The sequence below is a fragment of the Halichoerus grypus genome, chromosome 9, assembly GCF_964656455.1.
Source record: "Halichoerus grypus chromosome 9, mHalGry1.hap1.1, whole genome shotgun sequence".
NCBI classification, from domain to species: Eukaryota; Metazoa; Chordata; class Mammalia; order Carnivora; family Phocidae; genus Halichoerus; species Halichoerus grypus.
Window position 1 is genome coordinate 142,625,977 of NC_135720.1, and position 16,458 is coordinate 142,642,434.

General features: G+C 46.9%; 3 non-coding genes across 3 annotated transcripts; 1 reads left to right on the forward strand and 2 right to left on the reverse strand.

Annotated features, from left to right (window-relative positions):
* Positions 1–5,268: 5,268 nt before the first annotated feature.
* On the reverse strand, positions 5,269–5,341 carry TRNAV-UAC (transfer RNA valine (anticodon UAC)). The gene has a single exon. It is a non-coding gene; the product is annotated as a tRNA-Val (tRNA).
* Positions 5,342–9,572: 4,231 nt separating this feature from the next.
* Positions 9,573–9,646, forward strand: TRNAT-AGU (transfer RNA threonine (anticodon AGU)). Its single transcript has one exon. It is a non-coding gene; the product is annotated as a tRNA-Thr (tRNA).
* A 6,236-nt stretch (positions 9,647–15,882) lies between these two features.
* TRNAI-AAU (transfer RNA isoleucine (anticodon AAU)) lies at positions 15,883–15,956 on the reverse strand. Its single transcript has one exon. It is a non-coding gene; the product is annotated as a tRNA-Ile (tRNA).
* Positions 15,957–16,458: the final 502 nt, after the last annotated feature.

Genomic DNA, 16,458 nt, shown 5'->3' on the forward strand with positions numbered 1-16,458 from the left:
CGAGGCGCGCGTTGGTGCGGGCCGCGAACGCCGGGGGCCGAGGACCGGGGCAGGCGGGGCCGGGGGCAGGCGGGGCCCCGTGGCGCGCCGTGATCGGATAGTGGTCAGGACTCTGCGCGGTGGCCGCAGCGACCTCGGTTCGAATCCGAGTCCCGGCAGGAGTCCCGGGCCCCTCGGCTCGCCTCCGCCTTTTCCCGCGCGCCCGCCGACCCGGAGACGCCCTTCACCCCCTGCCCGCGCTCTCGTGGGGCTGCTTCTCCCCGCAGCCAGCCCCAGGCCCCACGGTCCTGCTGGCACCGGCTGGAAGGCCCAAGAAGAACCTGAGGTGACAGAGATGAACCTAGAAGTCCTTTCCCTTTTAGCGCCAGGGAATGCGCACCCGGGTTGATGGTGGCAATCTTTCCTAGCACACGAACCGCACAGGCCACCCGTCGGGGCTGGGCCGGTGCGGAGAAATTGTGAACCTCTGGAGGAAATGGGAAGAACTTTTGGGGGGAAACATTATGGCTCAGAAGCACATCTAGCCTCTTCAGCTTCCAGAGCGATTTCGAAAGGGGCAGGTGGACCGGGTAAGGTGGGTGTAGAGGAGAGCCGACCTGAGGTGGGAGGGGGCTGGAAGGGGACAAGCAGACCCCCACGGAACTTCCAGAAGCCTGCTTCTCCCAGGGCACAGCGCTCTGACAACGCACAAGTCGCTTCTCATCTCCCCCTGGGCCTGCAGATATTGAAGGCCCCACAATGACTGTCTTCTGCATGAAGATCTTCCATTTCCAAAAGCCTTCCCTTCTTAAGGCTGAAGTAGCCCCCATTCCTCCCCCACCGTCTGACACAGATTCTGAAACTCGCACCAGCAAACCTTCAGAGATATTGTAACTGGGCTGAAGTGGCTTATACTTTGGATGTCATCCCTCTGGTGGCCCCAGAGGTTTCATTCCACTCACAGTGTCATCCGTGGTCACCTGTATCACATCTGCTCTTTCATGTGTGTTATTTCTACTCGGTTTTCCATGGGTGAGGACAGGAATCAAGTATGTATTGACCCAGGAGGACCAGTTCCTGTCAATTCTTCTGCCACCAGGGAACAAGGAAAGTCTGATTTCGAACAGAGACAAACCCCTGAATCCTGCACACATTTTCTTCCGTTCTTCCTGGCCTGAGTCGCAGGAAGTCACAGACTATGGCCCAGAGGCTACCTCTTCGTAACAGGGTTAGGGTCCTAAATCTGGCACTGAATTAACCCGTAGCACCAGGTGAGTGAGGGGGAAAAGAAGACCCATACTCTGGATTTGCTCAAAAAAGAGCTTGCTTGGCATGTACCAAATGGTACTTGGCGCCAAGCACATGTCTATCTATATTAGATGTATCAAGGTCTCTGGCTCATGAGTATATTGTGTAGCTTTGAATAAGCATCAGCCAATCTGGTACAAACTGAGCAGGGGAGTTATGTGACAAAAACTTTGCATTTTCCAGGTATCCTTTCATGAGTGCATGAATATCAGTCTGGGAGCATCGTACACAACCTGCTGACAACCTTTGCAAAGAGAAAACTGCCCTCCTCTCTGGCATTCATGATCTGGTTTTTAAATTTCACTGTGCCTCATCATCCTCATCTCTCAGGGGATGCTAATGAGAATGACCACTTTTTACAACTGTTCTAAAGACTTAAGGGCCTAATATGCATGATGGCACTAGCTTACTGAGCTGCAAACCAAAAACATGATCAAATAAGCCATTGTTGTTATTGTTAAAAAAGTAAATCTCATTGCTACTTCTGTGGCCCAGGGCCTTTGTGAAGCAGTGATGTTGCAAACACCCACGCAAAACTCAGCATCTTTTTTAAATGACTGCAATCTTGTGCTATTTTGATGGTAATGAGCTCATTCCCACCATGGCAGGCAGAGTTTTGTCCATCCTCAGGATTAAGGCTTACTTCAAGATTTCAGCTAGTCTATTTCTAAAGCTGATCATCGCCAAAATGTTTGCCAATAATAGGTTATCAATTTGGGGAAGGCACAGAGAGAGGTCTTGGAGAAAGGCAGATCGTAGGAAGAAGGCCACAAGTCAGGGAATCGGGAAAAGGAAAGACTGACGTCCAAGAAACGTTCTTTTACTATGAGCAGAAGTCCCTCTGCACTAGCACACTAGGCAGGGGCTTGGAGTATTCATTTCTCCCCAGTGTGCAGCGATCTGTCCATACTCGGACCATTCTAGCATCTCCTTTATGCCAGCATGGCTGCTCGTATTTTGGAAAGCTTTTCAACAGGAGAAACGAGGGGCTTTTCCTCCAGGACCTCACAAAGAACCTCAGGAGAGAAAGCTTAAGAAGTGTATAGGTGCTGGCCGTGGGATGAGCCAGGTGGTGAGCAGAAGGTCCCGGCTCCCAGCAACAAGGTTCAGAAGCAGCCCTACACTTGGTTAAGGAATAAAACTTGGATCTTAACCTCCACAGGCCTCCAGAGGCCTTCTTACTGCTCTGTGTCCTTCTTACAGCCTTCTTAGTCTTCCCTTGAAGTGTGAGGCCCAGGGCAGGACAGACTCCTAAGGACAGAGGTTGGAAGAGGAGGGGGGCAGATCGGAGCAGATCAGGTACAGCAGTCTTAAGGAGAAGAGACAGAAGGGGTGACTCACGTGGTATCTCCCTCATGGCTCTTGGTAGACCCAAGGCTGAGAAAGAGTTTTTAGCAATTCTCTTCCACTGCTTTAGCTAAAATATCTAAAATCTTTGCTTTTCACATTTCAGCCTGTGAGCTGCCTGTAATTCATTTTTATGTATATTTTAAAGTATGGATTTTTTCCCCGAATATGGATAATTGAGTCCATGCTACTTAATGAATAGTTGACATAGCCCTCTGCCCCGTCCTGCCACCTGGGTCAGATACGATGGTTTCATTATTTGCTTTGGTCTATATTGTGCCATCCATGCTGTTCCATTGGTTTACTTATATACCTCTGCAAAATACCATATATATTCATTGTTATCCTTTGCAGCACCTGTAATATTCACAAGAGGAAGTAGTTCAGGGCACCTGGGTGGCTCAGTCAGTTAAGTATCTGCCTTCCACTCAGGTCATGATCCCAGGGTCCTGGGATCGAGTCCTGCATCAGGCTCCCTGCTCAGCGGGGAGTCTGCTTCTCCCTCTGCCCCTCGCCCTGCTGATGTTTGCTCTCTCTCAAATAAATAAATTTTAAAAATCTTGAAAAAAAAGAGAGAGAAAGCAGTTCTACTATCTTTTTCTTCTTTTTAAAAATGATTTAGCTTGCCAAACTCTCTAGTCCTTCCCAGTATTAGAATCTGTTGGAATTCTGATTGAACTCTCACTTAATATATATTATAATTTTAAAGAAACTTTGCATTATTTTATAAAGCTCTTGGTCTCATTAATATGGTGTATCTCTATATTTACTTGAGCAGTTTTTGATCTTTCCATATTTCATAACTCTTCCTGTGTAAATATCATACATAATTTGTCAGATTAATTCTTAGGTATAATTTTTCAAGCCTTATTTTCTATATGCTTCTGAATTAAAATTATGAACAGTATCTAGCAAATGTGCTAAACTCATTTATTGATTTTAAACGCCTATCGATTCTCTGTTTTCTCTATAGATATCATATCATCTGCAACTAATGGTTCCTTATTTATTCCTTATCTATTCCTTTCCAATTTTAAATCGTCCTAACAGACTATGAATTCTCCTCCCACGTGGGGTGAGTAATGTTATTTTTATTTGCACAGTTTTCAATAGATCTTATTATTTCAACCCCAAATTCATCCCCCAGTTATTGAAATCTCTTTTGAGGATGTCTACCCACATCCAAGTTGCTCTCCACTTTTCATCTCCTTGAGTTTGTCTTCCCCAGACATTCCTGACCTCTTGCAGTCTGGCTCCCTGTGAATACATGAGGCTCCTGTCATCTTGGCCCATCCCTTGTTCGTCTCTTTTGCTGTATTTACATCTCATACTTTCTGTGTCTCAAGTCTCCCTATTTCTCAACTGACATTTCATTTTTACAGAGATCCTGGGGAAGGGAGTACTAAAGGTAAATTTTACAAAGCCAAGTACATTTGAAAATGTCTCTCTTTTATGTTCATACTTGATAGATACTGGGGTTTCACATTGAATCTAGGGTGGATTTCATCTTCTTTAAGATTGGAAACCATTGCTTCATTGTCTTCTAGCTTTCAATGTCAACCTTGAAAAATCAGCTGTTCTGTTAACTGATCCTTTTTGTGACTTGTGTTCCCCCCAAAACACACCCAGAAGATTTTATGTTCTTTTCTGTTTGCTCGGTAGTCAAGGATCGGACTATTTTTATCCTTTTGACTGAATATTCAGCGATCCCTGACTGCCTAGAAATTTTTTTTTTTAGGGTTGTGATATGTACCTAATTTTTCGAAGTTTATCTTCCTTGCATTTTCCCTATTATTTATTTTTAGAAGTAATATTTAGCTATAACACATCCTCATCTTTTCCTCAAGTATAATTTTTTTCTCTCCTTCAGCACTATGTTTTTGCTTGATATTCCAGAATATCCCACACTTTCTGATGTACTTGTTGAATTTTTCATTTCTGATCATATATTTTTGTTTGACAGGAGCCTCTTTCCTTGCGTAGAGGATACACCTGTTGTTTGGGTACTCAACGCTGTGTCCCACCTCTCTGCGCACCTCAGTGTATTCTCAGCATTGTGCCATCGACCCAGCCCTTATCCCTCAAGTTGCTTTTTGTTTCTGTGTTCTTAGTACCTTTCTGTAATACAGTCTTCAAATATGTGACAATTCTGACTTTTCTGTTCCCAGCCAAGAGCAGGACACTGGACAGGTGACTGGCAGCTCGGGCCCTTCGACGGCACGGGTTCCCGGGCGGGGAAGCGGCCCTGAAGAGGCCGGGCAGGCTCGGTGCGGGGGGCCGAGGTCTCGGCGGACGGGCCCAGTGCAGCGCCCCCAGCCCGGCCCCTGTGCGGAGCCCCGCACCCCATCCCCGCCGCGCGCCCGGGCGGACAGTCGCGGGAAGCCCCGCAGGGCCGCGTCTCGAGCACGCAGGCGTCCCTCGGGCCTGCCGGTGGCCGCACGCGGCGGGGACAAGGCTGCTCCGTGACGACAGCCCGCGGCTGAGCGGCGTAGGAGCGTGTCCCGAACGGCCGCAAGCCGGTGTCTCAGCCTAGACTTAAAAGGGGGGGGGGGGGGAGGAAAGCGCTGGAAATAAAACCCGAACAGCCCCGCCGCTTGCCTTCGAGCAGGGGCGGAAAAGGGAGCGCGCCGCCGCTGGTTCCACTGGGGATCGAACCCAGGACCTTCTGCGTGTAAAGCAGACGTGATAACCACTACACTATGGAACCGCAAGCTGCCGGGCGCCCGCCTGTCCCCGGTACAAGCACGTCGGGAACTGTCTCGTCATCGCACCGAAAGGCGCCTGTCCCCGCACGGGGTTTACGGCGTCCCGGCGCGCGCACGAGCCCGGAGCGCCTCAGGCCGAGCCATCCGTGGACGCGCGAGGAAAACCCCGGGAAGCCGCCGCGTGGACGCGCCCCCTGAACGCTTCTGGACTGGCCCGCGGTCACCCCTCCGCGAGCCCAGGGATTCGGGGCGCCTCGCACGCGCCACGCCCCGCGCAGGTGCTGCGGTCGGACCCCCGCGGGCTCGCACCTTCCCCCCACGTCCCCGCGAGGACCGGCCGCGCGGTGACCGCGTCGTTAGGTCGGGGAAATTACAGACCAAGCGAGCAGCACGGTCCTGACCTTCATTTGCGACTGGGTCAGAGCTGGGATTACGCTGAGGACGTTTATGCGTCACGATGGGACACAAATCCATGTTTTCAACTATCGGGGTTCAGAGCATGCCACCCCAAAATATGCATCGCTGGCATAGTGGTTATTTTGAGTTAAAGGCACTTGAAAAACAGCAGGTGGAAGAAAGAGAACTCTTGACCTTCCTTTTTCTTCCTGAAAGCAAGGCGTAGAACACCCCGTAAGGGAGCCCTCCCTGCCCCCGGAGGAAGGAAGCCTTCTTATCGCCAGAGCCAGGGCGTCCAGGCCAAGAGAAATCTGTACCAAAACCCCGGTTAAACTAACCCTTATCTTCCTAGTCACTTGGCCACGGTTAACTGCCCTCCCCACAACCCCTTTGTCTTGTCCCATTTTCACACTGTTGGCCCAACCTAGTATGTAGGCCAGGGGCTCTGCTTCTTGGAGCCTTTTTTTTCTTGTGAGGGCCCCCACGTCCATGTAAAACTGACTTCCTGAAATGTGTGTGTTTTTTCCTATTAATCTGTTTTATGTCCGTTTAATTCTTAGGCACAGCCAGAAACCCTAAAAGCATAGAAGAGAAATTTTAGCTCACTTACACAGTCTCTGTTTCCTCCTTCCTGGGACACACTATGGGTCTGAGGGTCTCCTTCAAACTCTGGGCCCTGCTCTCCAGAGCCTTAGGGAAGAGTTAGGAGCTGAAAGTCAAGTCACTGGTGAGCACCACTAGGCCGAGGAGGTTGTTTGTGGGCCACATAATCCTTCTGTGTCGCCCGAGGTCTTCTCACTTCACATTTTAGCTTAGGATAAAATTCCAGTAGACTTAGAAACTGATGGACTTGGGCAGTTATGCCAAATCCATGGTAGGCTAAGACCATGGTAGAAAGATCCAATCATGTACCTAGTAAACACTGCCTTGTAGGATTAGTTTCCCAAACTCTGGTGGTAAGGTACAGGATTCTAGGAGAGAGAAATATAATCAAATTTCCTGAGTGCAAAATAGAAATTCATAGGTTTTCTGGAACCAACAAGAGGGGTTTCCAGTTCCTATTGAAGAGGACAAATGAGAAGATTATTTGCCACAAGCAAGGATTCGACTCATGCAAACCTTAAGTTCAGCATCTTGCCCACTCGTGCATCCCAGCAACTTAGAATCTGTATTCTCGTATCTTTTTCTTGTAAGAACAGTTTGGGAAACCTAGGATTGACCTTATAGGTCCGTGAAACATAGGCCCAGGATTACAAGAACATAAACAAAAAAATCTATGGAAGATTATCTGATGGGAAATTCATAAAATATAATTCAAACAACTGTTTTATTAAAATATATTCTTTCCATGCTATGACGTGTACAGGGTATTAGGAAATAACTGGATTCTTCCTGACCTTGCAGATAAATATTCTAACAGGAAAAATGCATGATTTTATTAAATACCTAACTTCATGAAAATATGAAGAGGCTAAGATAAAGGACACCACACAAGCAATCACACATCTTGGAGATCCTTACCAAACCAAAGCTTTGAGAACCAGAAGACACAGTTCTAATAGATTGTCATATAAAAAACCAGTACACTTATCTAGAGTACTAGATGGATCAATGTCTCAAATCTGAAAAAGAAAATCTACACATCTTTTGTTTTTTTAGAGAGGACATTTTTTAACTTAGTAACAGAGAAAGACCTCTGAAGCATAACCTCAAAAATACAAACCATGGGGTGGGGGGAGGAGAAATCCTTAACAAAATCAAGGATCTGTCATTAAGTTCCTCCACTGACAAGTCAACAGACAGGTAACACATTGGAAGATGATTTTGCAAGATCTAAAATTCACAGTAGCCCAATAACCACAATACACAGTATCCCCCCCGCCCCGTGCATCAGTGTGAAAGACACACCAACCTCAATAAGAACATAGGCAAATTATAAGAAAAGAGTCAATGTCCTAAGATGCAGGGCCAGAAGCTAACATATAAACAGATGCTCAGAATCTTTAGAAGGCATAAATGCAAATTAAAAAAAAAAACAATGATGAGATTCATTACGCTATGCATATTAGATTACAAAGTAGAAAGCTGAATAGTGTCGAGCGTGGACAAGAATAATGGGGCATACACAGCTGGTGGAGTGTGGACTGGAGAATAGACTGGGATTAGTTAGTCATTCTGCTCCTACAACCCAATGAAATTCTCAAACACGGACATAAAGGGGGTGGAGGAAAAGCTGGTGTAATTTGGACTCGGGGGACAGTGGAGGCAACCTGTGAGTCCACCACTGGGACAGAAGAGAGAAAACACATCGTGAGCGCCCACCAAGGCATTTTATATAGCGGTTAGAAGCCACGATTTAGGTAGACAGGGCAATTTTGATGGATCTTAAAGTCATGATGTTTTTAAAAGACACAAAAATATATAATACACCATTTATGTAAATTTATTATATATGTGCACACAATGTCAACTTTACAAAAAATACATATTGAAATGATGTACAATAAACAAATTAGCTTATATAAGGAGAGGCGTGGCAGCAGGACCTCGGGACAAAGGGAATGCATAAACCTTGAAGTGTTGTAAGAAAGGGCAAAGAGGTCAGATACAGGGTAGACTGGAAAAGCCGGAGATGTCCAGAGGAAAGCAGGTAACAGGATCTGCCCCAAGGAAATCTCCCACGTGCTTTCTCACCCCGCCAGGGTCTTGCCCTCTGTGGCTGCCCAGTGAATGCGTAGCCGTCACCACTCATAGAGCACAAAGTGGGTATCTAAACACCGCAGGATGATGGTCCCACCTGGTCTTCTCCACGCTGAGCTGCATTCAGGCTACACCCGCCACGACCCCTCCTGCTTTTCCCAACACCTGCGGCAGAACTTGTCAGAGGAGAGGTCATGTGACTGGACTAAGCCCCTCCCTGTGCCCAGCCCAGATCCCACGGGCATCCCGGGGGGGGGGGGGGTTAGTTATCACATCGTACCCCAGTTTTCTCCGGACTTCTCTGTACCCTCCACTCAGTTTTTCTGTCTTGATGAAGACAGAGATCAAGTCAGTTTTAACCCAGCGGGTCAATGAACAGAACCAGACTGTGCCTAAAGTCGTTTCCTCCTGCGGAACTCCGCGCTGAGCAACACATCGTGCGGGGCTCCAACCCGTCTTTGAAAGAAAGCGCCTGACATTGCCCGGTTTGGGCAAGTTGGAAGCGGGTGGCCGAAAATCTCTGCATCAGTGTGTCCTCATCTCGGCCAAATTAGATAAAATGGAAGGAAGCAGAATAGTCTTGTTCAAATGCAATAAATTAGCTCAGAAGGTAGCACTGTGGGTTTGTAACCTGGTGGTAGTGGGATTAGTTCTCATTGTTTGCGGGGGGGGGGGGGGGTAGGTGTTAGGGCAAATTGTTTACACTTGTTTTCTTGACCGCCCTCTAGAATACAAATTCTATAAGGAAGGAAAGTTTGTTTGTTTGTTGTTCACTGTTCTATCTTCGATACCTAGAAAAGTACCTGACATACATTACCTACTCAACATTTGTGGACAAAATGAATGAATTAAAGCAGAAACAAAATTAAAAGGTGCTGCAATATCCAATATTTCCTCTAGATGGCGATAGTCGCCATGAAATGGGAATGTAACCCAATTTTTTTTTTTTTAATTTGAAATTTTTAAAACCTTGCATTGAAGAATGCATTTTTTAAATGTTGAAGTTTCTGTCTTAGTAAAAGCTCAGAAACACAGATACCTTCTCTTTGTCACAAAATCAAATAAATTTCTGACAAATTGCTACATTTCACAGAAAATGGTATAAATATGATATAACTGAACATAAATGCAAAAAGGGGCTCCGTGGCTTAGCTGGTCAAAGCGCCTGTCTAGTAAACAGGAGATCCTGGGTTCGAATCCCAGCGGGGCCTTCTTTGTTTCGTTTTCTATTTTCAGCAGTGTCGTTGCCTTGGAATATGTTGGAGTCGCCTTGAAGAATGTATATGGCAGGTAGAGCCTATGTTCAATTGTTATTCCAGCTGAGGAGAGTCTCTTGCTAGGTGGTTGCATCACATGATGAGGGACTGGGATGAAGGGAAAATGAGTCACATTTCCATAGCTGATCAAAGCGATGGCTTTGCTGATGACAGGTAAGACCAGGTTAGGAACCGAGCACCAGTTATCTTGCAGTAGGTGATAGAAAGCAACATCTCACATTCTGTCTTGGAAGTTCAGTCTCCAAACCTCTAAATCTGTGACGGCCAATATTTTCAGCTAAATGACAGAGTTTGGTTGTCAGTGTCAGATGAGGAATTAATAAGCCATGGCATCCGGTTTGTCAGACTCATAGTTTATGAGGACAAGTAAGAGAGCACGGGGGACATTTACACTCTCACCATTCTGGTTTGGGCAACCCTAAGAACTGTCGTCTTTGTGCATCTGAGTGTAAGGGGCAAGACCGGAGCTCAATGACCTTTTGAAGAAATAAATCATAAGCTAAGCTAAAAGGCCTGGGTAGCACTGGCCTATGCTCTGGGCTTTTCCGTCTTGTACAAAGAGATTTCAAAGGTTATGACTGGAGCTCCTTGAGAGTCAGTCTTTCACCTGGTCCTGCCCCGTGCCCGAAATCCCACTTACACTCCACAGTAAAGCTGGTTTCATCTTCCTTTTATTCCTAGCAGTTCTGCCCCTCCCAACTTTCAAAGCAATGTGAACAAAAACATGGCGGTGAATGGTAGCAGATGATAGCACCCCAAAATCTGCCACTTTGGCATATGGATTATTGCGAGCTGAAAGCAAGTGAGAAGAAGCAGATTCCCCAAAAGTTCTCTGCCCTCCCCCTACCTGCCTAGAAGCAGGACAGACGTTTACAAAGAGGTCCCTTCTTCCCTCTCTACCGGGAAAGACAAAGGTTACTCCCCAGAGACAACTTTAGAGCCTATCAGCCCGGCAATGAAGTCAGAAACTTCACTAACTAGCTTCTATCTTTGCCCTTGGCCCGAATCTGCCTTCCCTTTGTTACATCATCTCAGGGCGCGTTTATTGTCCTTTGGTAAAGATGCTGTAGGAGCTGGACTTCTGAGCCACCTCGACAGTTACTCATCTTTCCCCGGATGTCTCCCTCCTATACCTGGAATAAGCGTGTTAACAAAATTCAGTTTGTTTTCCCCTTCTTAATCTTTCCTTACAGGGGTCTCAGCTAAGATTTCAGAAAGGCAGAAGGGAGATGTCTTTCCTCCCCCGTCAGTTACAAGCCTCATGTAACTTTCATATTGCAGTATTCTCTCTTTGCAGAAACTAAATCCAGGGAAGGTTGAAAATACCATTAGACCTACCGATCATATATTAAAGTGTTATTCCTGCCCTCTACCCACCAAAAACTCCGTCAGGGAGGAACAGACATGCTCAGGTACCTGTCAGTCCTTGTCTGAATCATGAAGCAGGACAACCAGGAGCCAAACCTGCCCGCAGAACACTGTTGGTTGCCCCCAACTCACAACAGATTAAAGGGAGGCTTCTCCACTGTTAATATCATCATTAATATATCCCCAGACCCCCCTCACAGCCTGCGTGCTGGACAAGGAAGTTGAATCCTCTCTCCTATGTCTTTTGCCAAACTTAGGAAGAGAAGGAGGAAGGAAGTTAGGAGGAAGGACAGAAGATGAGACAGAACATACATTTTAAGTTTTGCAAGATAACGGATTCAGTGAAGATTTTTTTTTTATTATTATAGTGGGCTGACATGAAATCTTCTTAGAAAGATAATGATTAAAAAAATTCAAGAAAGCAAGGCAGGCAGATCAAAATAAACAAATAAAAAGGCTGCACACGAAAGGAAAAATGTTTGAAAATAAGGATATCTGGCAGTTTATAAGTAGTTGCCTTGGGTTTTAACAGATTTATAAATCAAATCCTGAAATATGGTTGTTAATGGTTGGTTTGTTTATCTATTTATTTACATGCTGGAACTGGCTGAATATTTCTCTTACATCTCAAGAGCCTCCTGTTCCTTGTTTTCATGCTTCGATGGGCCAGTCCACTCACCTGGGGGAACAGTTGGAAGTTTGGTATTTCAGGGTCCTTTACGCTGGAAAACTGCTGTTGAGAAACACTGTAAACAACTGGACAAACTATGCCTCAGAGGTTTAAGTATCTAAAATACAAACTTGGAATGTTTGTTCCATTACAAACAATTCCAACACAAATGTTTACAATCCCTACTTATTAACTCATTTGAAGTTAACAAAGTGGAACACAATCCATGTTGATAACAGCTTGGTAATAGTATGAAATTAGTTCCAACCTTGTGGATTCCTGGAGCCAGTCCTGAAATACAGTGTCAAAGTGTTCCAGGATGGGGGAGAGCATAACGAAGGACAGAATTTGAAAATTAAGTTTATTTATCCTCATTTATAATACCTGAGTTTGAAAAGCTATGAACTGTATTAAAATCTAGGAAAGTTTGCTTCATTTTGATGTGTTTGTTTTTTTGGTTTACCGCTTCTTGCCTTCCCCTATAATATGACAGGGTCCCTTTTGGTTTTCCCTTGTGTCATCTTCTTGGAGAGCAAATATTCTGTATTTTAGAGAATACCCTTTTATAGTTTATGCTGACTGTGCTGTCTTTAATTATTGAAGACAACAAAGGTTTCTCACATAGGAATGAGCTACAGGTCTTTACACTCATGTTACCTTCTATGCTTATTTTAAAATGTTTTACTGTAACTTTGAAACAAGTAGCCAAATATTTTCCCCAGCAATCATAATCTGATTCCTCTCCTAAGTGTTCAAATGTCCTGAGAGCTTTTAATTTTTACCTTCCCCAAATCAAATCCTAAATGTACAATAAAACTTTCAAGATATCTTTTCCACCTACAACTGTCTTTGAGACTTCCCAGGAGGTACCTGGAAAATCATAAAGGTTTGTTCTTTCACCCTGCAAAAAAGAGAGATGCTGGAAAGAACCAGGGCTATTTGATGTGTTACTAATGATGAGTTGCACAGGAAGAGTTGAAAATCAGAAGAAGGAGAAGAAGGAGGAAGGAGAAGAGGAGAAAGGCTTAGTCTTCCCTAAGTCAAATTTGCATGGGTAAAATGTTATTATAAGTATTTCAGAAATTGTACACTGAATGGGAAATTCCTGGGGATTTATCAAGGCTCTTACTGTACATGAGATATTTCTATCAACATATAAAATCCTGGTGTTGTTTTGTCTGATAGTAGACAACAGGGGTAGAATGCAATCAGGCATAATCCCAGCTATTTTTTTTTTTATGTTAACTCGGTCGCAACTTTATTTCTTTAATTTGAATCTAGCATCTTCTGGGCTACTGAGTTTTAATTGAGGACTTACCACAGTTATTAATTATTAACAAGTCTTATTAATGTATAGATATGTAGAACCCACTCCAGACTTACCAAGCCTCTTTGCTTCATACTGTTGACATAGTCTTGGTGTATTCTTACTATGTGACTTGTATATTTGTGGCCTATGCTGTCTCAGGATTATCATATGTCCATTTCAAGGCTTTCTCTCTGTGGAAATTATGTTCATCCACTTCTATAAACTAAATGCAGTGTTTTTTAATCTTCTTTGAAAATATGAAGGTCATAATGTCTACAACTATTTTGTCTAGAACTTATTTTGGAATGGCTTTGTTATCTTGTTTTGCATGCCACAGAAACAACCAAAATTCCTTGTTAGTGGCATTATTCTTATCATGAATTCTCATCAGCCCTTTTGCCTTGGAGAATTATAAGTAATAAATCAATCACAACCATTTAAAATCTTTTGTCATCTCTCTATATAGTTATTTTGTTGGGAAAGCACTTGCAATCAGCTTCATCTTCAACAAAGAAAGACCATCTCAGAGCTTCGTAGGAAAAGATGACTATACCAGATACGCTTGGTTACAGACCCTGGATGGCTTGGATTCAACAACTTTAAGACCATAACCATTCTACTGAGTCTGGATTTCCAGAATTCTGCTCAAGAAGCTCATGGGTTCATGAAACTGTTTTGGGGAAATAAAATGACTCAGCCAGCAGAAAGATGCTTCCTTTTCGATAGAAGAGAGAGAAGACACTTTATGAAGTATTAGCGTTTTTACATGTATATAAAGTAGCATCAAAGTGACAACAAAATTATGATACAATCTGACTCATTGTTTACAGCAAAGCTGAAGAAAGAATACTGACTTCTCCTTATCTCCTTGAGAAGCAAAGTGCTGCACCTTGTGAGTCTCCCGTCAATCTCCTGAGAGATCTCTGACCTAATTCTGGCGGGTACATTTTTATATATCTGGAGGCTATTTGGCCCACAACCTTAGAAATATTCTACATTGTAAAAACTGAAGACCGGACTTAATCCATAGAGACATTTATCTCTATTCTGAAGATTCGAGTAAGGACTCAGATTCACTACATATCCAAGGAAACACTGCAAGGAACAACTTTTCTCTATATAAACAGAGAACATAATTTCCATTTACCCTTACAACTGTTAACTCAAGATCCAGGGGAGCAAGAATTCCAGAAGACTGACTGAGGGGTAACTGTCGTGTCCGTCTGGAATATTGCTGATGCTGTTACAAAGCTCTATCTCCTGGATCTACAAAGAAGCTCTTTCTCCTTCCTGCATCTACGCTGTGAGTTGTAACAATTTAGTAGACTTCGCTTTTGTGAACTAAAACAATTGAAAATATCTTATTGTGTAACCAAATGCTCTTTTTTGTATCTCTCTGAGTCACCGTTTTACCTTTTCCTGAAAATTATCTTTGAACAAATCTATACATTATTTCCTTTGATCAGCAGTGTGTTTTGGAGCTCCTACCTTAGTACTATTTGAAATATCATACGGTTTCACACAGAAAGTGTTTTATTCACATTATAACAGAAAATTAAAGGTGTCCTGTTCCTGCCCTATCTCCAGCCCTACTTGTATACTTCCGGAGGCAGGGGTAAAATGGATTTAAAAGTTCAGATTCAACTTCTGGCTAGCTGGACCGACTCCTTTGAAAAGAGGCTGTTCCTGTAACGTTTGACAGCTCAGTGTATGCTGATCAATAAACACCTCCAGACACATCAAGTGAAAAGAGCACGATGCAAAACAGTGTGTCCAGTGTGACATTTTGTGTAAGCAGAAAGAAAACCTATATTCGTATTTACATATCCACGCCTAAAGGAAATCAGGGAGCATACAGGTGAGACTGAGAACAGGAGTTGCAGCCGGGAGGCAGTGGTGAGCAGGGACAGGTGGAAAAGGGACAGGTGGGGGACGCACCCATCTAGTTACCGACCACGGGAAGCTATTACCCTACCCAAGAAAAACAGAGCCCAGGGGCTCCTCGGGCAGCAGGAAGGTGCGGCAGGCCCGGGTCCCTGCGGCAGGGGTGCGGCCGAGGGGTCCGCTTCCCGGCGGGCTGTCGGCGAGCGGGCCCGGGCCGGGCCGCCCCTGCGGCCTCCGAGTCAGCACAGGCCTGCCGAGTCCCTGCACCAGTCTCTGGGGTGCAGCACTGACTACACCGCGGACAAGCAGGTGTCCTTCGTCAACCCTTTAAACAGGCTTCCCAGCCTTTAACTGAGCTCGTCGGCTCCCGACGTGCAGGATGCCGCTCCGGGCACACAGACCAGCCCGGCTGCCTGGGATTCCCTGGGCATCCCCTGCATCCCCGGCACCGTGTCGAGACATCGCTCACGGTGTTATTTAACCGGCACGGCGACCGGCACTGCCGTGGGAGCCCCAGGCTCTGAAGCCGGAGGAAGAGCGGAGCGCGCCGGCGGCCTGCGGGGTCGGGCGAGGGGCGCGGCGCGCCGGGAGGGTCGTCGGGGGCAGCACGCGGCGGGCGCTAGGACCCGGGCCGGCCGCCGCTCCCCCGCCCCACCGCGCCCGAGCCGCGGGGTGCGCCCGGGAGCCCGTGAACGTTCCGCGCCGCCCGGCCCCCCGGAGGCCTGCGCGGGGTCACGGCAAAGCCGCGGGAGCTCGCCCCTCCTGGCCCGTCCCGAAAGGCAGCACCTCTCCCCGGCCCCCGACGCGATTTCTTTTTTTCAATAAAGTAAAGCTTCCGCGCCCAGCGCTCAGCAGCGGCGCCGCCGGGCCCTCCGTCCCGGGGGAGGCAGCAGAGTCCCCGCGGACGTGGTGGGCGGAAAGGGAAAAAGGGCGCGCACGTGGCCCGTACGGGGATCGAACCCGCGACCTTGGCGTTATTAGCACCACGCTCTAACCGACTGAGCTAACCGGCCGCGCGGGGGCGCGCGCTTTACTTATCGTGTTATAGTCACGGCGGCCGGGCTCCACCGGCGCCTGCCCCCCGGAGGCCGGGACAGATGCTCTTCCTTCCACAAAGACAGAGGAGAGAGACTTCCCGGTGCCGACACAGCCGAACCGGCTTCCTCCCGGGAAAACTGAGTCCTCGCACTGACGGCAGCGGCCGCTAGAAGTCCCGAGCGGGGCTCCCTCTCCGGCGCCGCGAGCCGCCCCAGCCCCGGAGGGGCCGCCCTGGGGACCCGGGCCCTGCGGCCCCGCCGCCCGGCCTCCGCTAGTCGGCGCTCGCCCCAGCCGCAATCGCGAGCGGCGTCCGGCCTCCGGCGCTGCAGTGCGGCTCGCGGACGCGTGGTGGCGCCCGAGGGCAGGGCTGGCGTCGGCGGGGCGCGAGGACTGGGGGTCGGCCCCCTCGACAGCCTCTGACCCCTCTCCGTCCCAAAAGAACTAAGGCGTCCTAAATCCAAGACGAAAGAAGGCGAG